This window comes from Leptonychotes weddellii, chromosome 3, assembly GCF_054177405.1.
Source record: "Leptonychotes weddellii isolate Sample4059 chromosome 3, ASM5417740v2, whole genome shotgun sequence".
Classification (NCBI taxonomy): domain Eukaryota; kingdom Metazoa; phylum Chordata; class Mammalia; order Carnivora; family Phocidae; genus Leptonychotes; species Leptonychotes weddellii.
This window is the reverse complement of record NC_138371.1, coordinates 145,853,494-145,880,657: the sequence shown is the minus strand read 5'-3', so window position 1 is coordinate 145,880,657 and position 27,164 is coordinate 145,853,494. Positions and strand designations below refer to the sequence as shown.

Here is a 27,164-nt window from a genome sequence, read left to right as displayed (position 1 = left end):
TCCTCTTCAAGGAAAGATGTTTAACATTGTATAACCAAGTTTTTCCCAAATGTTTGAGAGCACAGAACTCTTAGTGTAGAACCACGTATTAGAATCTTCCAGAACACTGTTCCATGGAGTCCAGTTTGGAAAATCACAACTATGGCAGAATCTTCCAGAACACTGTTCCATGGAGTCCAGTTTGGAAAATCACAACTATGGCACCACCAAAGGTGCTCACCAGCACCCAAGAGAAGCTCTTGAAGTCACCCTTATTCCATCTGCAAGGGACAACATCTAAACTAGATGCAAAAATTAACTCTCTAAGTAAACAATTAGGAAAGAGCTCACGAGTTTTTTTCTGAAGTTCCTCATTCATGAACCATAATGGGGGTAGAAGAAGCCTTCATGACAATTCAGTCCCGTGGGAAGAACAATGTGCTAACATGCACAGGCTAGGAGATCCTGGCAAGTCTTCCACACTTCAGTATCTAAATGTCCGCTAAGAGGTTTCCTTCACCAGTTGTGGGTACAGAATACACAGTGATTAAGAGTACTTACCTGAAGTCCATTAACGTAGGAGCAAATCTCAGCTTCATTTCCTTCTAGCTGGGTCACCTTGGAAACAGGTTAATGTCCACGGATCTCAGTTTTCTTCTTTGTAAAACAGAGAAGATATCACCTACCTCACTGGCTATTGTGAGGATTAAATGAGATAAAACACATCAAGCACTTAGCACATTGATTTTTTACACGTGTGCTGTAACAAGAGAAAGCAGTAACTGATAGGGAGCACTTCTCTAAATTAAAAGTCCTATGAAATTGTAAAGCAGCAGTGTTGGTTCTTATTAACGGTGTGGGAAAAGGAATTAAATTAAGAATGTTTTTAAAAGAAAACATATGATACAGATAGATTTGGTTCTTAAAAGTACGAAGCAAACCCACTGCCCCTCACCAATTTTCTTCATCTGTTTTCTCCTCAGGATTTTGACGACAGTCTACATCAGAGGTTTATCAAACTTGTGCTGCATTATTGCAGAAAGGAACGGCTTTTCTGTTGAGGATAATAATAGTAACAAAATAACATTATTTTAGATTTGTGTCTCCCATTTCCTTTCCAAGCAGGTATTGTTCCTGATGGGAAAATAAAGGTTACTAAAGGGTTAACTGACTTTAGTAAAGGTCAACAACATGGCAAAATCATTCCACTCCCAGAGCAGCAGGAAAGCCTGTTTCTGACATATTTATAACTCTATGGTTAAGATGTTCGTTTAATGTGCTTTTTTTATTCAAAGGTCTCTGACCATTTAAACCTTTCCCCCCTTTAAGTTAGATGTGCTTTGCTAGCTATTAATGTCCTTTAAGTACCTGCTTTATGTTCACTCTAAGATCTGGCCCTAACAATTTTCAAAGAATGCTACCTTGACAAAATTCCAAGATAATTAGAACTTTTTATATATATATATAACAAACAAACATGTTCGAGTTAAAATTAAAACCTCCCTTTAGATTTGAAATTTGAAAGAATTACATTTGCTTGCTTGTTGTAAGAAGATAATTCTTAGACTTTGTGATGCTAAGAATAAGAAATACATTTTGAGTATAGCTTTTAAATGTTCTTGAATATGTCTGCTGTGAACCTTGGAAACTGATCCAAGACCAGGTTCAGAAATAGGAGCTAAAAACCTGAAGTCTAGGGTTTATTGCCAAATCCATAGAGGACTGCCTATCTCCTTTCTAACTTTGATGCTTCTAGATAAAATGGCATAATATTTCTTTGCAGCTTGATTACATGTTAGTAAATAAAAGTGGTATTTATAAGTATTTGGGGGGTTAGATTATATAAATATTTTCATTAGTAAGAAATACAGGTCCCAAACGTCGATGTGCACAAAGGACACAAGTCAATACACGTGCATGAAAAAGGATAGAATTACGTGTGGTGTGGGTCTAGATTTTCGCAGCAGACCCAGCCATATGTTTCTTGTCTAGGTGGCTGCCCAGTGAACTCATGCATGTGGATAACAGTTCTAGCAGGCAAAAAGCCATATAAACAATGAGCATAACTCATAATGAAACAAAGAAGCATGCTAATAGCAAATTGTATCATTATAGAACACTACTCAACCGAACTTTTTAATGAGTAATTTGATAAATGAATAAATGAGATGTTAATATAGCCATCCCACTGAAAAGCAATCAAATGTTTGATGGTGAAGGACCACATAGCATTTTGCACTGTAAGATGTGACAGTCACTTCCCCTCCCTGACTTTTGCCTATGCTTATCTTCATTGTAACCTTTCTGGAGTCAGCCAGGATAGTACCAAGCACAATGCCTGGAAAACCGTGGTTAAGTTCTATGAAATATTTTATTTTGTCATTGCAAGAGAAAAGAACTGCTTCCAGTTTCAAAGAAATAAAGAATGGGATTTAAATTCTTTGTCCTTTTATGTAATAAATAGAACATATACTTTCTGCTTAGGGTGGGGGTGGGATGGGTAGTATAATAAAGCTATAGAATTTCATTCACATAGGAACATTTTTATATGTTAAAAGTAAGCCTTATGTTTCACCTGATGTTTTCGCCTGAGAAAATACAGTTGCCCTGCTTAATTCAATGAGGAAAATATTTAATAATTGATGAGGATTTGTGGAGTTGGAAATTGTAAACATGGCAGTATTTCAATACAACAGCTCTAAAATAACTAAATAGACTTCCTCTGTTGTATTTATTTACCCTTTCTATAGCACCTATCATCTTAATACTTAGGCATAAAAGTACCAGGCATAATGTGAGGATGAAGATATTATGATTCCATCTAATTTTTCTCTCTCAGTAGTTAAAATATAGACAGTGTTCAGCCATACATTTATTCCCCCATGTTACACTGCTTAGTTCCTGAGACTAAAGAATTCCTTATGTACAACAAATATTCAGTGTTTGGTGTGAAGGAAATATGAAGGTGTGACACTGTATTTTAGTTAAACAATCAGTCAGTGGTTTATTTAAATACAAGTAATACACAAATGTGTAGATATAGTAGCAATAGCCAATGGCCCTGTATTCAATGTTCTTTGCCTTGGTTTCATTCTCATTTTCAAAGAAGCTCTCTCTCTCCTCTCATGATTTTACAACAACCAGTTGAGTTCCTGAGACCCATTTTTAGCTGCTGGGTCTGTGGAGGTTATCAAGCCCTTTCATGCTAATGAGATACATAGACATGATTTATATCATAACAATTGATGACAGATGGTACAAAATCCTTGTAATTGTTGTTTTGAAGATAAAATGATGGGACACCTGGGTGGCTCAGTCGGTTAACCCACTGACTCTTGATATTTGCCCAGGTTATGATCTCAGGGTCCTGAGATGGAGCCTTGCCTCAGGCTCTGAGCGAGTCTGCTTCAGTTTCTCTCCCTCTGCCTTCCCACCCCCTGTTTGTGCATGTGTGTTCTCTCCTCTCTCTCTCAAGTAAATAAATAAATCTTAAAAAAAAAAGATAAAATGATATGAAAGCACCAGGTGCCTCAGAGTCCTCATCTGTGCTATGGGAATCGTGTTCCTTTTCAAGTATTTATTGAGTGCCTACTACCTAACAAGGTTGCAGCAGCGAACACTAGAGAAAAATCCTCTGCACTTTGGAACTCCCAGTGTCATGGGGGTAGTCTGCGGGGGGATAGCTAGAAGTAAGCAACGACAATAAAGCAAAATGTATAGTACATTCAATGGTGATAAGTGGTGTACAGAGAAAGATAAAAGGGAAGGGTATCAGGAGTGCTTGTGGGGCTTGCAACTTAAAATAGTTTGACAAGGCCCACCCTGAGGCAGTAAAAACAACAGAAGTTCATAGAATTCTTGTGAAGAATAAATAAACTGTACACAAAATGCTTTGACCAGTGTCTGGCGCATAGTAAAGGATTAATAAATGTCACTTTGAAAAGAGGTAGTGATGTTTAGTGTTGTCTTGAGGAAGGTTTTTGTTCTGTTCCTTCATTTGCCATGGCCACTTTTATTTGAAATTAAGAATGGAATTAGTATTTGAATTTTGTATAAGAGGTTCAAAATGCTAATTTGTAAACTGGATAAAAATACAGAACTGGGAGACCTAAGTCTTAGTGGATAAATTATCCACAATCTGTCCCTGTCTTAAAATGGGCAAAAAAGAAGAGGAGGAGGAAGGGAGGAAGAAGGGAAGGAAGGAAAGGAAAGTTCTTTATTAAGAGTCTATTTTTTTTTAAGAATAAAATTGTTTTAAGTCATAGATATAGTTTAAATTATTTGAACTTTATATGTATTCTAACTTGAAAAGTAGGTCAGTTAGGGCAGATGTATCCCAAATCTAGGAAACTACTAATCTTTGCTAATTGAGTTAACTGCATTCAAACATCTTATTTGAATTATGTGTAGAAATCTTATACATTCCTTTAGATGATTTTTTCTTTACAAACAGCTCTACTATTCTTGTAGGTGTATTTTAACAATAAATAAAGAATAAGTTATTTGTATTCAAGAAGCTAACAACAAAGTTAATATAAAAAGAAAATAAATAATTACAGGGCACCCACTATGTGTGGGTATGTGCTAGGCAATTTGGAAGTTGCTTTCATTTTTCCTTCAAAAAGTTTTGAGGACTTGTGTTTTGGGCACTGACTGAGGCCCTGGTGGGACATCTGAGAAGTGTTCGGACACAATTCTTGCCAAATCTAATAAAGCTTACAGCCTTATAGGGGAAGGTATGTACGACCTCGTTAGTTCTTCACATCCTTGTAAAGAAGGTACGCCCCAGTTGTACAGGGAGGAAAACCGAAACCAAGAAAAATGAGGCGAGCTGTCAAGGGTCACTCAGTCAAGTGAGGAGACCCAAAATCAGTTTAGGACTTTCCATTCACAGCTGCAAGCTCTCACACTGCTGACTCAGTAATATTTGAGTGTGAAATACAAATGCAGTTGGTATTCAACTTTGTTTATTCAACTTTTAAAAATTAATGTTCATTTCTCGATGTAAATCGATGCAGTAGGAAGATGAGCCATAACCAGACCACGCAACTGGGTGAAGCGAAGCTGGGATTCACATTTTGCCTTAGGTCAATCACACATGGATTCATCTAAAATCAACTACATTATGGTTTGTGCACTTCAATGACTTTTTAAAACCACATTGTGGGAAAAAGTACATGTAAGGAAACATCGTCAAAAAAAATTTTTTTTGGTACTTTATGAATTGATGTTTTTACAATGATGGTGTCAATAACTCTTAAGCCTAATAGCATGTGTCTCTTTTTTTAGCTGTCTGCCAGCAAGAAGTCCAAAGAGAGCCTCAGCAACATACCGGTTTGCATCTTACGACTAAAACATTCTGTGCAATTACATAGCAAAAAGTCAGATACTGTCAGTTGACTGCCCCAAATTGCATCTGAGATCCCCTTCTCCTTGTCTACTTTCCTGTGATTGGTTTCCATGAAGCCATGTGACCCAATTCTGGCCAATGAAATAGAAGCAGGTGGCAACGGGGAAGGCTTCCAGAAAACTTTCTAAAACTTGACCTTCACCTTTAGCTTTTCTCTTTCTTCCAACTGGGGGAAAAAGAAGTTACACGTTAAGAAAGGGAGCAGGAAAACAAATGAGCTTGGGGGCTTGTGGCACCAAAGAGCAGCTGCACACAGTCTCCAGTCGAAGCTGCCTCCCTTTGGCTTCTTGTTTTGTTGAGGGAGGGGTTGGGACAAAAAATATGTATCTTCAGGAGCCATTAGTCAGGTTTTCTGTTGCTTGCAAAGGAAAGTAAAGCAATACTAAATCAGTGGTGATCTTCTCCCCTCCCTTCCTTCCCCCTTTCTCTATATTTTCCTTTCATGTTCTTTTATTCCCAAGTGTCTAAGTTTTAACTTTTTTCTCTCTATTCTTTTCTATCAGCTATTTTATCTTCCAATTTGATAGAATGATCAATTTACATGACTTCCACGTTTATCAGAACTGTAAACACGCCAGTACTCCTGAATTTCTTCCTCTTCAGACCCTTCTTTTCTCTTCTTACCGAGACTTGAAATGAGAAAGCATTTCCTATTTGCTTTCCCTTGCACCCCTTTCCCAAAATAACAGGTTGTTGAATTTTAGTCTGAATTTGTAATGTCTTTTGCAGCTGTTGCCACGTTCGTCTCCTATAGTAGCCAGACCCTCATCTTCCCAGGCAAGCTGTGGCAAGAGCGGTTTCACCCAGCCCAAGCTTTCTACCCACCCATGTCACCCAGTCCTAGAGTTCGGTTCCTACTTACCCAAGAATTCAAAGTCAAGCCATTTCTGTTTGCTAATTTAACGTTTTTTAAAATTAATTAATTAATTAATTAATTTATTTATTATTTCAAAGTACCCAACTAAACAGAACACCACCCAGTTAGCCAGAACACAGGGAAAATGGTACTCTCATATATGATGTGGTCATGGTTAAGTTGGTAGAATAATTTTGAAAAATAATCTGGCAGTATGTTTCTAGAACAGTAAAAACAAATTCATAATCTTTGTTTTGGTAACAACTTAGAGGAGACTATCTAAACAAATTTTTTTAAAAGAAATAAACCAAGATAGTCACTGTAATCTAAGTACAACTGCGAAAATTTGGAGAAAATTCTCATGTGGTGGGGATAAGTTAAATAAATAATGGCAATTCGCTCCTAGGGAAAATAATGATTATGACGACTTTATAGCAAAATAAAAATCATAAAAAATTGCAATAAAGTAATGAACCCCAAGTCAGAAAAGATGGTAGTTACTCCTGTGAGGATAGGTGAGGGATGTGACTGGGATGACCACAGGGCAGCTTCAAGTATTGGAAATATTCAATTACTTAAGTTAGGAAGAGGCCACAGGAACCTGCCTTAACATATATATGTTATATATTACTTTACACATATGACATAGTTCATATTAAAAAATAAAAATATCTTTTGAAGAAATTTTTAACCTCCACAAAGTCTTTCTCCACAGTCTTTTTTTTTTAAGATTTTTTATTTGACAGAGCGAGACACAGCAAGAGAGGGAATACAAGCAGGGGGAGTGGGAGAGGGAGAAGCAGGCTCCCTGCAGAGGAGGGAGCCCGATGCGGGGCTCGATCCCAGGACCCGGGGATCATGACCTGAGCTGAAGGCAGATGCTTAATGACTGAGCCACCCAGGCGCCCCTCTCCACAGTCTTCTTAATGTTTCCTAACAGATATAACTTTATCCAGAGTATTGTAATTGTATTCTACATTATAGTTATTCATTACTTTTATCTAAGCTCATCTTCATCTGCTTATAGTACCGAGGCTAGTGTCTTATATATAGCATGAAATTAAAGTGGTATTCTGTAAACTATGTATACTTTAGCTGAATTAAATTATTTCCATGGGGGCACAGTTTCTAATTATAAAAATAAAAAAGGCAAGGATAGCTATAGTTCAAATCTGATAATGCCACAATTTGTTATATTTAAAAATGCAAATTATCTGTTTATTACATTATATCTCCAACATTTGCAATCTAAAAACTTGCAAAGTGCCATTTTTAAAAACAAGTTTGCTATGAATTTCCCTCTGGTTATGAAAAATTAAATTTTTACTTAATCCAATTCTACTTAAAGAATGAAAAGTAGTATAATTGATTGGATAATTTTTAAATGATTAAATATGATAGGGACAACGAAATTAGGTAAATATGCTCCAAATCTGATACATTTCTGTATGTAAAAACTTCTAATTTAAAAGAAAGTTGCCAGAATCCATGTTCAAAAAGTGTTTATCAACACATTTCAGTTTTGCTTGTTGTTTTCAATATATGCACCCAAATGGAAACTCAGGTTTTCAACTATATTGTGTTTTAACATATGTCACTCGAATTTTGTATATTATTTTAATTGGCTCAACAAGAATTTCACTAATCACCTACTATGTACAAAATAGTGTGAGGGGTAAAAGGAAGGCTAAAAAAAAAAATGGTTAAGGTGCAGCTTCAGTTCTCAAATGGGTTACCTGTCTAGGGGAGCCAACTATATTTAATGAAAGCAGAAAGATGGAAGTACCTTAAGAATAAGTGAGGGAATTGGCACTTGTTGGATGCCTACTTGAGCCAATGTATCTCATGTTGTGTATCTCATACTGGCCCAAGAAAGGACCCAATAAATGTTTATCCTTCAAAGTACGGTAAATATCATTTAGATGGGTGGAAAAAATGGAGAATCAGACAGGCACTCTTTCCATTACATTAAAAGAAGCCCCAAGAAGGGAAAGATAATTTTGTGGTGAGGGGATGGGATATGTATATCTGTGTGTGGGGCGGCATGGAATCATTTTGGGAAGATTCCACAGAGATAATGGGGCAGAGAGCGCAGTGAACCATCTACTAAAGGCAGCTAGGATGGATGGGGCATGGCAAGGTGTCCACCTGGGTTAGAAGTCTGAAATATATGAAAATCTAAGTGGGGCCCTTAAATGTCATGGTTATTGTATTGACACTAATTTGTGTCACTTTGGGTTTTTAAATGTAGGTATGCTATAATTAAGGCTTTGCTGGAGGTGGGTGGAGTGGATCTGAGGGAAAGAGGCCAGAGGTTCAGAGCTGCAGGATGGGGAGGGATGTCGTAGTAGAGACGTTGCCGGAGACTTGACTAGAAATGACTATGCAGGAGCTTGGAAGAGATACGTCTGAGGGTGCAATAAAGATATTTAAGCTAGAAGGACCAAAAACTGTATTGATTGCAACAAAACAAAGTTATAAAATGTCATTTTCCTCTAATTTCCAGACAGCTCCTCACTCAAATCAAAACATGTTGTTTACCATGTAATCACATAATATCACCAGCTGTTTGCATTCCTAGTAAGGCTTTTTACATGCCTTTCTCAAACTCAAATAGGAAAATTCCCTTTGCTGAATATTATTGCCAAAATATGACACGTGAAAAAAATGGGCATCGAAACCTAACATACACATTCACTTCTGACCCTCGGAAAAATCAAGACTATAGTTTAAGATTTATTTAAAGCTTTGGAAATCACTTTTATTTTCACTTTGAGTCAAGTCTAATCTTTCAACACAGCTTTTACTTCTGAAAATGAACTCAATTTTCCCCCATCCCCGCCTGAAATTATATTAGTGTTAAATCATCCATGCAATCTTTGGCATCACTAATCCAAAGGCTTAAGAACTTTAAATATACACAGATACTGAAGAGAGTCTTTACCTTAGAGAAATCAGGGTGTGGTACAGATAATACTCTTAATACTGTAAAAGATTTTTCTATCATTGACACTAATTTTTCAGAATATTACCACTGGTGAAGTAAAAGTGAGATCTGACAAAAAGTTTGCAGGCAGGTAACATTTATTTTTACATTAACAACTTAAAATCTCTAGTTTTAAGTTCTGCCTTATCATTTACATTGAATGAGATACATTATTTGCATTGGGGGTGGTTGTGTATGTTCTTCTCTTTTCTGGAACAAGATGTTAGGTAAAAGAATACCAAGTTTAAGAAACTCAGAATACCAACCTCTAGCCGCCTTGTTAATCCATTCATCTTTTGGTATTTGCAATAATGAAGACTAAGTAAAAGAAGTATATGAATTTAAGAAAATAAGTCATCTTTGACCAAAATCATCTGGGTTTTAAACAGACTTGAGGGGCGCCTGGGTGGCTCAGTTGTTAAGCATCTGCCTTCAGCTCAGGTCATGATCCCAGAGTCCTGGGATAGGGCTCCCTGCTTGGCAGGAAGCCTGCTTCTCCCTCTCCCACTCCCCCCCTGCTTGTGTTCCCTCTCTTGCTGTGTCTCTCTCTGTCAAATAAATAAATAAAATCCTTAAAAAAAACCCGAACAAACAAACAAAACCAGAATTGAAGTACCATAAAGGATGGGATTTGAAAGATACTTTCAACACTGAAATTTTATGATTCTGTAATTTCAAAACATTATTTTATACGGTCAGAATTACACACATTCCTGGTGAAATAATTTTGCCACGTTTACATTTTCTGACTTTTCATATCCCTGCACACACATGGAAGTAGAGGGTAAGGGACAAAATGTAAATATATGCACATATTCTTACTAGGCTATGTGTACTATTTTTCTACCTTTCCCCCTTCTGTTCACACTTTAACGCTAAGGTCTATACAGGGAATGAATTATATGAACTGAATCGGAAATGTATGCCTGTACACAGATGTATGTACAGACACACACATAATTAACTCCAGTATCCTAACTCCCAATGATAACCACCTTCTTTATTTTTTGGATTTGCTCTTCCCCACCCATCCCCAGCTTATACAACGAAGTGATTCTGCCTTTTAAGCCTGTATCTTTCTTCTTTCTCCCTTTCCTCTAGATCTGGGGAGTTGCCTTACTCGAACATTTCTATTCTTTATCTGTCAACAATTAAAAAAAATCTGCAAGTATTTTTTCCCCTAATATATGATGTATTCCCTTCTTTTAACCACATTACCCAGATTCTGGATATTAACCTTGACCTTCCCCTAATTTCCTTCTCTCTCTGGAATGGAGTCTTGTACTTTTTCTATCTTTTGTCATTCTATTAACATGCCTGTGGCTGTTGCCAAAGGAAGGGAGTGCAGCTTGGAATGCTTTTCCACGTGCAGAAAAGCACTTGCTACAGAGCATATTTATGGTCAGCCCGCCACTCAGCTCTGAGAAAGAGCTGTTAGTACAAGAACTGCCACGATGACATAATTTCTTATAGCATCCTTCACTCTTACGGTTAAACTCCCTTCCTTCACTCCCTGCCCCACCCAGAGGGAAACTTCACAGTGCTTCTAGTAGAGGCAAGTTTTTCGTTTAAACACTGTGCATTTGTTGATATTTTACCATTTTTCAAACGTGTCTTTTCATGTTTCATCCAGACGTAGTGCAGTGTTAAGGGGCTGTTTACCGTGATCAGACCAGGGGTGGGGTCCGGAGCCGCTTCCCCAAATAGAGACCCCACCCTGCAACGGCCCCTCCGCCTCCAGGTCCCATTTCCCTTCGGGGTTCCTGATTCCTGCCGCACTCACGTCTTAAGATGTGGGCATCCCTCGCCTTCCTGCTCTCACAGCTTTCGTCTTCTAAGATGACTTTGCTTAAGGAGTGGTCTACAATTTTCAGACGCTGTCACACTTATCCCATTTGTTCTTCTTCGGAACCCCGAGAACAGGGCAGAGCCCTCCTCTCAATCTTGTTTTATGTCTAAGACGCAGGCCCACTGACTCATCCTGTGAGGATTAGAAGTGGGCTGTGGACTCATCGTCCACGCTGGACCACCTTTCACATCATTCCTCACGTACAGATTGTGGCAGGTGGCAGAGACTGCACCAGGCGGTACACTGCCTTTGTTTTCATTAATAACGCACACTCGGCCTTTAGAAATGTTTGGAAAATGCCACACAAAATGTAGAACACGGCTTTTCCTGGCTAGAAGTCGTTCCTTTGCTCTCATTTCCTGTTTCTCGGCCTCTCCCTTGTTTCTCTTCCCACCCCACTTCATGCCACATTACAGCAAATCTTGCTCTCCTAACATAAACTTCCCCTTCGCAGCCTTCCCACTGCCGGGGCGGTTTCCCGCGCCGGGCGGGCTCAGGGGCACCGCGCAGGGGTGTCCGCGGGCCCGGGAGCCCCAGCGCGCTCACCTAGGTTTGCAAGAAAAGTGGCGCTCGCATCTCCACCGCGGACCGCCGCGCCCGGCCAGCCCCCCCTCCCCAACCCCCGCCCGTCCGCTTCCGCCCGGTCTCCTCCCCGCCCCCGCCGACCCTCCGGCGCGGCGCTGACCTCGCGCCCTCCGAGCCGCGGCGGGAACGGGCGCCCCGCCGCTGCCTCCTCTCTCCCGCCCCAGAATCCCGCGGATCCGCTCCCCCGGGCGCGGGGGCGGGGCGGGAGGGGCCGCCAGGGAGGGCTGCCAGGACTCAGCTCCCGGCCGCCCGCTTCTCGTGCCTCCCTACTGGGGCACAGGGCCGGGGGCTGGACTCCCCTACACCGCGACCCCCACAGCCCTCGGGGCCTCGGCAGAGGTCTGCAGCTCCAGCTTCCTTCCGCTCCTGCAAGTTCGCCTGCTTTCCCGAATAACTAACGAGGACAGGCGCCCCTTCTGCCGGGCTTCCTAAGGGAGGCATGCGTCTCCCCCCGCCCCCATCCATCCCAAGGTGAAGCACCCGGAGGGAGGACGCCCCCGCTTCGCCCGCAACGTGCGCCGCTCCCGAACCCAAACAATGATTCCCTCTTCCTTCCTCGCCCAGCCCTCCGCCCGCCCCACCCCCGCGCGCACCCCAGCATCGAGGGCACCGCCCGCCCGGACTGCCCCTGCCCGGACCCCATTGTTGCCCGACCCGGGCAATGCCCGGCGCCCGGGGGCGGTCCCCGGGAGCCACCGCGCCGCCGTGCCCGCAGCCTCGGCCGGCCGCGGGAGCCGGCTCCGCCCACACCTTTCCAAGTTAGCCGGCGGGTGAGCTGCGGGGACGGCTCGGGCGCCCGGCCCCCTCCCTGCACGCCCCCACCCGGGCCGGAGCGGGGAGGGGGCGGGGGGCCGAGCGGGATCCGCGCTCGATTTGCCACCGAATTCTCTTCCTAAGGCTGCCTTGCGCGCTCTGACACAAAAGAGAGGACTTTCTCGCGTCTCAGCGCGAGTCCTCGCCTGGCGAGTTGCAATCCGGGGGTTCCACCCGCCGCAAGGCCCCGCGGGCCCCCCTCGGCCGGCGGCTCCCAAAGCTCCGTTGGCCATGTGTAGGTTATTTTGGGTACCGCAGCAAGGTGGTGCAGGTGAAAGGGAAGCTCGGCCGAGGCCGGAGGCCGGGGGGCGGGGGCAGGGGTGGGGCGGGGTGGGGCGGGGTGGAGGCTCCGCGGACCCACCCCCCAGCCCGGCGGCCCGGGCGGCGAGGCGAGGGCCGGGCAGTGGGTGTTGCCTTCTACCTCTGTGAGCTGGGAGGGGTTAGTTTCCCACAGGGGATTTCAACCATCACACTCTGAGCCCGCCTCCTAATCCTCGGGCGGAGCGGCTCGGGGGCCCCATTTTATGGCAATAAAGCGACTTAGCGCCTGCTGAGCGAGCCCCTCCCCGCCGCCGCCCCCGCCCTCGGCCCCACCCCAGGGCTCGCCCGCAGCGGCGGGGCTTTGTTTCTGGGGAGGAGGACCCGGAGCTCTTTTGTTTGGGGGTTTGGTGTTTTCACCCCCCCCACCTCACCTCACCCCACCCCACCCCACCCCCCCGCGCCTCTCCGGTTTCCTGAGCTGCGGGCTGCAAGGGAGGAGAAGCGGCGTCTTGCAACCCCCTCGGCTGGGCCCCGGGGTAATTCGATGCGGGCCTGGCGAGGCTCCCCACGCTAGACCGGGGCTCGCGTCTCGGCAGCCTCCACCCACCGGCCCACCCTACATTTAGCGCATCATGTGATCCGGGTAAGTCATTTGCAAGTACAACAGTTCCCTGGGTTGCCCCCCATTCATTTCCTGAGAACTGCAGAGAGCAGCTGAGAGGCTCTGCCTGTGCGTGTGCGAGTGTGCGTGTGAGTGTGCGCGGGTGACGCCGTGTGTGTGCGAGAGTGAGTGTGTGCGCGCTTGTGTGTGCGAGAGAGAGAAAGGGAGAGAGAGGGGGACTCTGTGTGAGGGAAAGAAAACAATTTCTCCTGCTCTGCAGCTTCTGTTCAGGTCTGTGCCGATTCCGTTTCTTATCAAAATAAACAACCCCCTCCTTTTTTTTTTTTTTTGCCATTCCAAATCAGACCGTATTCTCTTAACATGTTTTATTTTCCTTCTGTCATCTGCTCAAGTTAAATCATTTTGGTTGGTCTGTGTTCTTAAAGGGGGAAAGTGTTGGGAAGCGGGAGGGGGCCGAGGGAGGGCGATGCTATTGCAAAGCAAGTAGCGTCGGTCGGATATGTGGAGAAGAAAGAAGGTCTATCCCCCCCACCCCCAAATTCTTTTTTTAAAAAAAAACTTATCAAGTACCATGAATTAAGCAAATGTTTTTTCTACCTCTAGTGGAATTGTTGGTTGCAGTGTTTGCCTGACAGTTGCCAAGGATGAGAAATAAAACACCAGGGCTGAACTGGGGGGGGGGGGTGTTGTGGAAGTAGTTTGCCCCCAGGAATAGAGCGAGTTCGGTGAATAGCTGCCGCACCGGGGCTGTGTGGGCTGTGGGTGTGCACTGGAGAAAGTGGAGGGGAAGGGGTTAAGGCGGAGATGACACTGCTGGCATGAATAGTGGTCCTGGTGCTACATTCATTATTGTCTCTGGTCGTAATGATGTGTAACTGTCACTTGCTACAGTGCCTGGTCTATGGAAGTAGCCAGGGGCTGGCCCGTGGCTGTTATTTTCAATTACGGGGGAGCCGGCCGGAGTTGACAAGGGGCAACTTTGCACGTCCCCTCGAACCGGGAAGCCCGCGGAGCCGGCCTGGGAGCCACTTCTTGCCTTAGAAGCTCGCTCCCGGGACTCGGACTTGACCTCCGCGACATTAGTTGGTGTTCATGTTAGATGCTCCCCTACGGGGAGAATCAATCCTGCTTTTGTTGGGTAGAGAACTGCCTATTAGAACTTTGAAAACTTTTATCTTTGGGGAAAAGGGTGGGGTGCACTCAACAGTTCTGTTTCGAAGTGCATTTGAGGCAGACGCTTGGAAAAAGTACCAATTCCTTTGTTATATGCCCTGCAGCTTCCCAACCCCCTTCACCCTGCGCTTCGAGTTTTGCATACTTTAATAGTAATACCCTTAATTCAGCTGATAAAAACTGACTGTGTTGAGCTAAAGAGTATTAGTACAACGGAATGTGTAATCTGGATAAACAGTTTGTATGGTTAATATTGTCAGCTCTCTAATTTAACTGTACAGATGGTTTAAGTATCGTTCTGTATGGATTGTTTTAAGCAATTCCACTGGCTAATAGAATTCTCCGCCGAGCACTCAGATATTTTATTTTAAATCAGCTTTAATATTCTCTGTTTCTCAGTAACACCGGGGAGGTGAGCAGGTCTATTTACATTTAGTGCATGTGCATCCAGTGGCTTCAGTAGACATCTGTCAATCAAATAACGTCATTCTGCAAATCCACCGAGACGCCTCCAGGCCCTTTTCTTACTGGAGGATAGAGTTGTTTAGATAAATAAATGCTTTGAAATAAATTTGGTGGCTTTTAACAGGGCGCACCTCGTGATGGGAATAGGAGCGGTCACTTTGAAGAGCGGGTGTATTCCATCATCTAAGAAATGCTCTTTGGAATTGGCATTTAATAAAGACAGCGACACCCCCCAAGAGCGTGGTTGTGCTGTTTGTAGACCTCATTCACATGTTGTTTACATTTTTAAAAACCACATAGAAATTGGTTGTGATAAAGGGGTATACTTCCAGGCTAGAAAATGTTTAACTGTGGAAGCTTAGTAGACATGGGATGTTGAAGGACAAACATTTCAGTTGCGTAAGTTGTATCTCTTGCTGCAGCCTGGTCAATGTGAAGACTAGCTTGAGTCTGGTAAGCTTCTTTGGGTTGGGGAGAGAGCAATTAGAGCATAGAAGTATTGGCAGACGTTTGTAATGTATTTAAGAGAGAGGTTTATTAGTCTACCATGTAATTCATAGCTATTATGAAATATACGAAGGCTGGTAAAATTTGGAAGTTTTAATTAATGAATTAAAAGTGGGAGACTAATACAGTTTTGTTAGTTTTGTCAGGTTTGTCATTCTTGAGGGGTTTCTGTTTATTTTTGAGTTGCTTCAGTTATTTATTACTTAGTAATGCATATTTAAAAGAAACTTTCTTCAGATAAAGTTTATTTTGGAATGCTTTGTCTTACTATTTATTGAATGAAAATTGATGTGCCAATGAGCCCTTAGTATTTTTTTCTCCAGAAAGTTCTTTTTCAGTAACCAAATGTCATTTGGGAGAAAACTGGTCCTGCTGTAGCATTTGAGACCTTGACCTTAGCAACTCTTGGCTGGTGGTTGTTTACTACAGCTGCAGCCTATGTGTGTACAGAAAGGGAAGGGACTGCAAACACTAGTGCGCTCACTCTCCCCAGGCCAAGGGAAAAACAAGTCAGGATGCTTGACGTTCATTCATTCCGAAGAGTGTGCATCAGGCATATAACAGCAATAGTGTTCTGGTCATTTAAAAATATATATGTTCCTTGGGGATTACTTCCCCACCTCCTGTGAAAAGTAAACAAGCACTTTAACAGACTGAGTTTTAAATGTTATATCATGAAGCAGGCTGTTATCAGCTTAATGAAATAATTTGGTCTTAAACATAGGTGGGGTTTTTTGTTTTTGTTTGTTTGTTTGTTGTTTTTCCTTTCTGCAAAGAGGACACAAGTGCTTAGGCCTTTAGGCCTACACTGAGGGCATTTTGAACTCGAGCCAGTGTTGGTTAATCTAGAGTATTGAGTAACCTTACCAGTGAGGTGATATTGTTAAATAGTTGAACATATAAAGGCCCTGGATGTTTTTACCATGGCATGAAATGGAAAGTGTGGAATTTCATATTTATGTGAATTTCATTGGTACAATCACATTAAATTGGGGGTGCTGAAGGGTTTTCTTTATATTGTAAGAGAAACAATCTTCTTAGAGTGTTAACTTCATAAATGCAACTGTCGGTGATTTGTGTATTAACGCAACACAGTTGTATTCTACAATACTAGAGGGCATAAACTCATTTGAAAAGTTATTCTTTTTTTTTGGATAAGGAAGTCTCCCCACTTGTGCTTCCATGTTGATTAATGAACAAGAGCTAAAAAACCCTACACTGCTTTATTTAGAATTGACATCCATGATTGTCTTTCTCTTTGTAGAAAACAATTTTTGTTTTTATAAGTAATTCCTAAAATGGGTTGTAGTTGCTTACCTTTATCATTTACATTTTGAAAATACCTTATGCCAGTAGAGTGGAAATATCTGTATTTTTGCCCAGTGTCTGTTTATTTTGTTTTAAATTTTATATTTATTTTTCAGCCTACAAATTACGCACAGCTCTCAGTCTTAAGTACGTACAAAATATAAGGGGAAAAATATTAAAATTAAATCCCTGGCAACACCCTATAAACCACAGCCTTAACTCATCCACCACAACCACAGCTCCCAGAATCAAAATGCAAGTAAACAGATGGGCCTTGCCCTGTGCCCAGGAGGTCAACAGCCTTAGGCTCCGTGAGATCTGCTGTGTTTCTAGATCCCAAACTCGTCCAGAGAACTGTCTGACTTCAAGAGGCCAGAATTCATTTTCAGGGCCTAGACCAGCCACACCCCATCTGATGTCAGCTTTTGAGTTCTTGTGGTGAAGAACACATGCTGTGGATTAAATGGTTGCTTTCTCTATATATTCTCAGTAATTATGTTACAAAAGGATTTTTTGGTTTGGGTGTTTATTGTCATAAAAGTGGCTACTTGAGTAGTCCTGTCGCTCCATAAAAATTTGTTTTGGTCTGGCAGTAGATTACAGGATATTCACCCAAAGAATTCTGCTCTTGTACCGTCTTTCTTCCTGTCTTTTTTTCAACTTAAAGTCCTGCTTCTCTTCTGCTGCTGATTTCATGGTCTGTGTTTTTTTTTTTTTTTTTAATTTTATTTATTTATTTATTTGAGAGAGCGAGAATGAGAGAGAGAGAGAGAGAGCACACAAGAGGGGGAAGGTCAGAGGGAGAAGCAGACTCCCTGCTAAGCAGGGAGCCCGAGGCGGGACTCGATCCCGGGACTCCAGGATCATGACCCGAGCCGAAGGCAGTCGCTTAACCAACTGAGCCACCCAGGCACCCTGGTCTGTGTTTTTTAATATTAGCATAATTGGACTGGTCCAAACAGTATCGCTCTTTCGGTACAGATGGTGTAGCAGGAAGCCATTGCCGCTGCGCTCGTGTATGGAAGGTGAGAAACAACTGCAGAGCTTTGGGATAGTTTTCCCAGTCCCATCAGAGGTGATGGAAGCTGCCCCTATTACAGCTGGCTGGCCTGGATAGCCAGGAAATGTGTCCCCAGTGCTACATTCACCACACTTAGGGGTTTTCCGAATAATCCCTGGCAAGTTGTATATGTGTAATTATACATGTGTGTGTATTTGCTATTTTATGTATATACATGTGTGTATACATGTATAGTATTTCTATTTATGAATGTGAGTTTTTATATTCTCTTTCTGTGTTGGTATATATACCACCCCTCCCCCATGCCACATACAGTAAGACCAAGAATTATGGTAAAAAGCCCCCTCCCCCCTTGTCTAAAAAAGAGGGAAAACACTCCCAAGTTTGTTTTTTCAAAGCCTATGTTTAGTAATATTATTCTCACTTGGTTTTGAGTTTAGCAAGCAAACTTACAGCATGAAAACAACCCTGCCCCAAAGAAAACAAACCAACAAAACTAAGTGACAACCAAGAGGAAGGATTGTAAAAAACGAAATAAATAACTGAAGAAAACATTTATTCATTTCACAATCCGGTGTCTGCTAAGTCCATATATCCTGTTATCTGGACTGATTTAAGTGGCAGAGATATTACAGTTTGAGTCAGGGGCTTTTGCTTACTAACTCTGAATGACCTTGGTCACAATTCTTAACCTCTCTGAGTCTAGAAAATGGGAAAAATAATATGCATCTTACAGGGTTGTGGTGAGGGTGAAAGGAGATAGTGTGGGTACAAATCACTTTGTAAAACTAGAAAGTACTGGTGTGGCAAGTACCACACCAGTGTGGTGTGATTTGACAGGGAAACCACTCCCTCTCCATCCCCCACATCCCTACAAGGGATGAACTTTCCAGCCTCTCAAAGTGAGCATATAAATTACACTTATGGAGAAGGAATTTCCGAGTGTGGGTAGAAAACTTCTGGCAGTCAAAGGTCATGAATTCCATTCCTGTCTCACCAGAGATTTGCTCTGTGACCTTGAGAAAGTCATTCTTAAAAAGTTTCTCTAGCTGGTATGAAAGTTACTGACTATTAACATTTATATAATGCAGGTGAAGTATCTGAGCTTTTCTAAAGAATGTACGTGAAAATACAGTTCCCATGATCATTTTACAGAAAACAGAAAATAAAGATCAACAGTGATTATTTAGAGATTGTAAACCTCCAGGCTGTTTCTTCAGTGAGTCAACTGAAACGTCTATCAACTGGCCATTAAAAATGCCCTTAATTTTTTTTTTTTATAGAATCATTACATTTGTGCTGTTGTACTATAATTTAGAACAGTCTGTTGAACTGCAAATCCCTAGTTAAGCCAAGATTCTGTTGATTAAGCTATGTCTGATTTATGGCTTAAAGTGTCTTGGTTAGACTCAAAACATTGTAACACAATACATGCACAGTAAAGAAAGGTAAATGATTGAGGTATTACACGGCTATATGAAAATCTGTTGAACACATTTATACGCATGCCTTTTTCTGCCACGCACATTTCTTTACACACATACATTTGAGAAAATTAAGAACAATATTAATTTACATAATTTCTCCCCAGCTACATTTTCTTCAGTTAAGAAACAAAATATGTTTTCACTGTGTAAACACTATTCTTGCAAGAGCAAAGAAACACTCAAACTAGCTCATTGATATAACTCGTTCTATACTCTTTCCATGTGACACCCTGCCTAACTCCTGTTCATCTTACAGCTATTACTATAAACATCACTTTCTGTGGGACTCTTATTTACCATCCCTTGCTTTAAGAACATGCAGGGTTCTAGTCTGTATTCTAGGGCCCTGTAGTACATGCTGTTCCATCTAGTATTATTGCTTGTTGATTTGCCTTGTCTCCTCCCAATAGTAAGCCCCTTGAGAGCAGGAAATACATCTTCCTCATAATTACTGTCCTGGCTTCTCACCTAGTGCCTACCATTGTGACTGATCATACAGTGCTAAAATACTTACTGAAAGAACAAATTCAGGAGTGCCGTCCCACACTAACCCTTCAGTAGCTAAGTGCCAGTATCATGGATATTTCCTACCTAACTAAGTCTTTTCATTTCTAGCTATGTATATTCAACTCTACTAGCCGTTCCACAATTCACTACATTTTCCTGAACTTTTTTTTTTTTCTTTTTGTGAAACGAAGCTTTGTAGTGGAGTCAAACAGTGCTGGTTATGAAACCTCAAACTGCTCAGGTTTTGGCTATCTAACAGGGCAAGTTAATTCTCCAAGTCTCCGTTTACTCACCGATAAGTAAAAACAAGAATAATGTCAACATTGTAGAATGTGTTTGAGGACTAAAATTGTGGTGATGTCCATAAAGCATCTAGTATATGCGCCTTGTTCATATTTAGTGTATAAATATTAGTCTGCTCCGGGATATTGGTGCTTCTCTCTCTCTCTCTCTTTTTTTGGTACGTTTTTAATTCCAGTTAGTTAACATACAGTGTTATATTAGTTTCAGGTGTAAAATACAGTGATTCAACATTTCCATACATCACCCGGTGCTCATCATGATGAGTGCACTCCTTAATCCCCATCACATATTTAATGTACCCCCCACCCACTTCTCTTCTGGTAACCATCAGTTCTTTATAATTAAGAGTCTGTTTCTTGGTTTATCTCTCTTTTTTCCCTTTGCGGTTTATTTTCTTAAATTCCACATATGAGTGAAATCATATGGTATTTGTCTTTCTCTGACTTATTTCACTTGGCATTATACTCTGTAGCTCCATCCATGTTGTTGCAAATGGCAAAATTTCATTCTTTTTTATGGCTGAGTAATATTCCATTGTGTGTATACAGCATCTAGTCATGTATCGATGGACACTTGGGCTGTTTCCGTATCTTGGCTATTGTAAATAATGCTGCTAAAACATCAGGGTGCATGTATCCCTTTGAATTAGTGTTCTTGTATTCTTTGGGTAAATATCTAGTGATGTAATTGCTGGATTATAAGGTAGTTCTATTAAAAGCAGCCGTTTAGAATTGTTGGATTATCAAGTAGTTCTGCTAAAAGCAGCCATTCAGAATGAAGGGTAGCAACAAAATAAAGTAGCTGCTCTTTATTGTGCAGAAGTTAGGCACTGTTTTTCATGTGTTAGCTTATTTAGTATGTACTCTTTAGTATACAGGTATGTATAGTTGACTTTAAAATAATTTATACTATAAATACTATATGTGGAGACCCCTAAAATACCTTTTATACACTGGATCTTGACTTAGAAACATCAGTTCATGGCTGGTGTTTTTTTTTTAAGCTCTTGTGTCGTTGTGCTCACTGCCAAGTAAGAGTTCCCTTCCCCCCCCATGACTTTGAAAATTGTACTACTTTGGCCTTTCATTAACAAAATAAATGGAAAAGGGCGGAAAATGAAAGTGCTGCTTCTAGTTATGAGAAATAGGGTTTATCATCGTGATACCCAATTGAAACAAATCATTAGGTGTGTGGAAAAGTGGTGAATCTTTATTGGAGGTGCTTAATGGAGTTAATCCGATGAATTGTGAAAAATAAGATTATAGCATATACAGAATGCTATGCATCTATTTTTAGTGATAGTACTTAATAGATTACATGTAACTATAGATTTTGTAATTTTTCTTTTGTCTCTGGGAGTGGGTCTCCTTTATTACATAAGTCTGGTCCCTTGACTTACACTTACTTGAATTTTGTATAAGTTTTCAGGAGTGCATTACAATTAAAAAATATGAGATTACTCTATTTGTTTAATATTCATTGAGTACATAAGTCTGATATTACGGTTTCTATTTTATAGCTGTAGGAACTGATTTTCACCAAATTAATGCTGGCATGGTCAATAGTCAGTTAGCTTCAAAGTAAAGATTTGAATGCTGGAAAGCCTTTGTGTTATTCTTTCCTCCCTGTGTTACTCTTCTCTCCCTTCAGCATTAAGTATGATATTCCAGAGTTAAACTTATTGTAAAATAGAGCAAAAAAATGGGAATATTATACAAATATTGTGTTTAGAGGCTGTTATTCTTTTTGTAGATTATATTGACATACTATACTTACTAGAATACATTTACTAGAATATTTACTTCAGTACAGAAACCAATTCTGTGATGGGTGATACATATGCTAAAACAAATTATGAGACCTAATCCAACAAATTATTTTAGAAGGCAACTGCTACAGGATGTTTCCAAGTGACGGTAGTAGACCAGTAACTTCTGGCCAATATGCATTCTGCCATTTGATAAGGCTGTTATAGTCAGAGGTATCATAAAAATAAGAAAAACATAATCTCTCTAAAAAATGCCTTACCCCTTTGACCTATATATATATTCAGCTCCTATCATGTAATCTGGAATCATGTATGAAAATGGGTAGGACATCATCATTAATGAGCTGAAAATCAAGGAGGGGAGGTAAGACTTAATGTAGAAAATTATAATACAAAGTAATTTGTAATAAATGGACCAAGTGCTGTAAGTTGCTTAAACAAAATGCATAGGAAAAAATTCATTTCATCTGGGAAGTCAAGGGTTTCAGGTTTTTAGTGGATATGGCAATAATTCTTTGTGGGAAACATATACTTTTTATAGAAAAGAGAAAGCAAACCTGCAAGAATAAGAAAGCAAATTAAAATCATATTTTGGCCACTGTGGTGATTTCACACCTCCTTTTCTGTTCTCTTTTAGAACTGATGGCTTTATGGTGTTCTGGCAGACTTTTATCATTTGCCATATCACCAGAAAATTGTTTTTCCCAAAAATAAATCCTGGGAAGTACTTGGCTAGTAAGGCATGCAGTGTTATAATGAGTTTAGAGAAGGTTTATTTGGGCAAAAAAAAATAATGATTGGTTAATAAAATTTTAAAAATACACCTTATGTGAAACAGTCTCCTGAAATTTTTTTCATATTGCTGAGGATTTGAAATGATGGGAATTTTAGCTTTGACCAAAAACCTTGAATATAGGAATAAGATTTTTTTTTTTTAAACGTAAGTACAATGGAAGGAAAAACTTGAAAACTGATTAGTTTTACAGAAGGTCGCAGTCAGTTGTAATTTATCAGAGGTGTTGCTTGAAGGGATATTTAGAAAGAAACTTTACATTAAAGTGGTTGGTTATTTAGAGTGACATCCTCTGGAATGTGCATTAGCTTTCTGCTTTAGGTATAAGTACAGAACACTTAAGGAAACACACATGTCTCATTTTGAGATAATATATAACAAGAAAGAAATCCACTCTTAATGAGTCTATAAAGGGCAGTGATGGAATTATTATACACTGAGCTCTCTATTGAATATATTGGGATTATACCAAAGCTCTAGGCCGAAGCAGTTGTTTTTATTTATAAATAGCTTGGTAATTAAGACACTCCAGAATACTTGGGAAGTGTGGGCTAGCAAAAAAAAAAAAAAATTTTTTTTTTTTTTTTTGTTAGTGCTTGGTGGTTTACAGGGTGGTTTTAGTTTCATCCTGACAATCCTATAAGGTAGATTAGACACATGTTACTATTTTATTCATGAGGATATTAAAGTCATATGAAGGTAAAATAACTAGAAGGTGGCCAAGTCGAAACTAGAACCTTGATTTCCAACACCAGTAACATAATTTTTTCCATTTCATTCGACTGCTGTCTTCCTAAGTTACATTTAGTCTTAAATTTTGAAAGTTTGCTTTGCGAAAAAGAGGTGCCTGTGTCTAGCGTCTGGCTCATGTGAGATATTCAGTGAATATTATTGGATGAATTCGACCCCCTTCCAAAATGTACTTTAAAGGGGCATAAAAAAACATATGTAATAGCTCAGAAAGATCAACTTAGTTAATTTTAGAAGAGACTATGCAAGTAGAGGCATCAATACTCTGAAGAAAATTAGGGAGATGGTTGATCACTTACCATGTACCAAGGCTTGTGCTAGGTGCTGAAAGTACAAAGATATTCTTGGTCCTAACTATAAGCAGATCAGGAGGAACCAGCTCAGCTACACCCAGAGGGAGGGCCACGCTTTAGTATATTTCAGTTTATTTTAATTTCATTTAGATCTTTAGTGTGCCTAAAAATAATACATAGATATTTTTAGATTTATGTTTTAGTTTCTTTTAGTACTTTTCATCTTATCAGAAAATCTTTTTCCATTTAAGCATGTGATGGTTGTAGGGTTTTTTTTCTTTCAAAAAAAGTATATCTCATTTAATGCTTATAACTGACTCAAAGCTAGGTATTTATTTAAATGGATTTATTATTACTTTTATGACTTAGGTTTTCAAAGGACAACTTAAGATCTGTAGGAAATAAGTATTTTGCAGAAACTCGCTCGTTGAGCAGTGTTTACAAATGTATCTCTGATAAAAGTAAGTATGTGTATGAAGACTTTAAACTTCGTTTTTTTCTTTTTATTTCCTACTTCTCCCCTTCTTCTGGTAGCCAGCAGTACCATTCCATTCTCCCATAACCCATGTCAGCGGAACTATGTGTCCTTTTACATTTTTCTCCATATCCTAAGAATTATAAACACATTTACACAAGGTTTTTTGATCACTGATTATAAAAATGGGATTATATTTTGGAGACTATTGTCAACTTTGCTTTTTGGTTCAGTACTGCCCAAGGGAAATACTTGCACTCAACTGCTGTATCTCTACTCCAGTTAAAAAACAAAAAGTGTTCATGATATTCCAAAGTATGGTTATTTCATAGTCTGTTGAACTATTAACTTATTGATGGGCAATACTTTGTTTCTAGTTTTTTTCCACTAAAAACAATATAGAAACAATAAAGAAATACCTTTGTATCTACACTCTGACAGACCAGTGGGATAGATTCCCAGCATGGGATCATGTACTGCTACAAAATGGTGCCACATTGCTTTGAAGAAAAAGGCTGTAGCAGTTCATCTTTTTAGTATTGCAGGCAAAACCCTTTCCTTGAAACATCAGCAATAGTTGACACTTTTCCAGTCTGATAGTTGTGTAGTAGTATCTCACTGTTACTTTAAATTAGTATTTCCTGACTACTGGTGATATTGAACGTCTTTTCCTATATTTGTAGGTACACCGGAATTGTTCTTCTAAGAATTGCCCTTTCATACTCTTTGCTCATTTTTCTACTTGGTTGTTGTCCTTTTGTGGGAGTTCTTTATATATTATAGCTCTTAGCCATTTGATATCTGCATTGCAAAGATTTTTTTTCAAAAACTGACCTTTTGGGACGCCTGGGTGGCTCAGTTGGTTAAGCCTCTACCTACGGCTCAGGTCAGAATCCGGGCGTCCTAGGATCGAGTCTTGCATCCGGCTCCTTGCTTGGTGGGGAGCCTGCTTTTTCCTCTGCCTGCTCTGCCTGTTCTGCCTGCCGCTCGCCCTGCTTGTGCTCTCTCTCTCTCGCTAACATGAATAAATCAAATCTTAAAAACAACAACAACAAAAACCTGACCTTTTGTTTGTTCAAGAGGTATCTTCTGATGTATAACATTTTTAATTTTTATATAATCAGTTCATTCTGTCTAGTTAACTTTTTTTAATGTTTTCTCCATTGACAAAACAAATGTGTAATCTACACATATATTGAATTTTTCTTTCCACTTTGATCTTACCTTTAGTGAATTTGGAATTTTTAGTTATACGTGCTATAGGAGAGGGATCCACTTTATTTACTTTCAGATGCATATTAACACCATTTTTAAAGTAATGTATCCTTTTACCAGTAAATATAAATTCTGCAATTGTATTATGTTCTCAGATATCCTATGGTAGTACCAGATTTTTTTCCTTTTAAAATAGTAAAATCCAAATCTAAGGAATATTTCATCCATTGTCCCAACTTCCCTGGACAAAAAATACGCAAAAACCCTGTTGTGATTCTAATTGGAATTGCATTATGTTGTATATACTCTGGGGACAATTAACATTCTAATATTATTTTTAGTGCAGTGTGTCATCCCCATTCAAGAACATAGATGTCTTTGTTTTTATCATTTTTTATGTTTCAAAAAGATTTTAGTATTTTACTTGTAATGGTGGTTTTCTCTTAAATTTATTTCTAAGTACTTTTATAGGTTTTTGGCTATTTTATATTTATTGAGATGATACGATTTTCTGTTTTAGTCTGTTGATATAGTGAATTAATTGTGTTGCTTGATTTTTAAATGTTGTGCCAGACAATCATTACTTGTAAAAGTCTTACTTGTTCTTGGTGCATTATCTAGTTATACATAGCTGTATTTGATTTTCTAATATTTTGTTAAGAATTAAAATATGTATTTATAGTGTTCAGTACTTTTTATTTTTTCTTTTAATGTCTTTATCTCATTTTGCTTTTAGTTATTCCTAGCTCCTATAATAACAATGGAAGTGTTCTATCATCTTCTGTTTTTTTGGAATACTTTGTGTAGAATTATTTCTTCTTTAAATGTGTGGAAGTATTCACCAGAGAATCCATCTGGATTTAGAGGTTTTTTTGTTTGTCTTTTCTTTTTCCCTTTGGAGGAAGGCTTTTAACTATAAATTCAATTTATTCAACACATATAGGGCTATTCAGATTATATGTTCATTTATGAAACATCTTTGTTTTTTTGAAGGACTTTGGCTTTTTCATCTAAATTACAGAATTTATTGGCATAAAGTTGTTTATATTCTATTCTTTTAACATTTGTAGGATCTGTACTGATGACTTGTTATATCTGATGTAGGTGACTTGTCACTTTTCTCCTTTTGTCCTGATCAGTCTGGCCAGGGGTCTATTACTTTATTGATGTTTTTGAAAGGGCCAGCTTTTGGTTTCATTAATTTTTTTTCTCCAATTTTTACTTTTTTCTAATTCATTGATTCCTGACCTTTATTATTTCCTTCCTTATGCTTGTCACAAGTTTATTTTGTTCTTTTTTTAGTTTTTTTTAAAAGATGGAAGCTTAAGAGTGTTGATTTGACACCTTTTTTCTTTTCTTACATAAGGATATAATGCCATAAATTTTACTTTGAGCATGACTCTTTTAAACTTTAATTCAGTTAATATTTTCTAATTTCCATTGTGATTTCATCTTTGACTTTGGATTGTTTAGGATTGTGTTGTTTAATATTCAAATACTTGGTCTTTTTTTGTATTTACTGTTTTTTTTTTTAATACCTCAAGGATTCTTTATTTCTTCTAAATTTCTATCTAGTATCACATTATTTTTGCCTAAAGAAAATATTTCTTGAAATGCAGGTCTGCTGACAGTGACTTTTCACAGCTTTATCTGAAAAAGTCTATTTGCCTTCGTTGCTGAAATATTTTAGCTGGGTTTGAATTTTAGTTTGACAGTTTTCTCCCCATTCATTACTTTA

At 39.6% G+C, this 27,164-nt stretch overlaps 1 protein-coding gene and 1 long non-coding RNA gene across 12 annotated transcripts in view; one reads left to right on the top strand and one right to left on the bottom strand.

Annotated features, from left to right (window-relative positions):
- Positions 1-235: 235 nt before the first annotated feature.
- On the bottom strand, positions 236-11,690 carry LOC115938421 (uncharacterized). The gene is made up of 3 exons (XR_004073539.2): positions 11,627-11,690; positions 935-1,033; positions 236-673 (listed from the first exon to the last, which is right to left on the bottom strand). It is a non-coding gene; the product is annotated as an uncharacterized LOC115938421 (long non-coding RNA).
- Positions 11,691-12,777: 1,087 nt separating this feature from the next.
- Positions 12,778-27,164, top strand: part of KLF12 (KLF transcription factor 12) — a 504,131-nt gene continuing 489,744 nt past the window's right edge. For 2 of the 11 annotated variants that reach the window (XM_081815024.1, XM_081815033.1), the window contains exon 1: positions 12,780-13,382. The gene's annotated coding sequence lies outside the window, so the exon portion shown is untranslated. Of the gene's footprint in view, positions 13,383-13,411; positions 13,632-27,164 lie in introns of those variants that run through there. The other 9 variants (XM_081815028.1, XM_081815026.1, XM_081815034.1 and 6 more) reach the window with 9 other exon arrangements.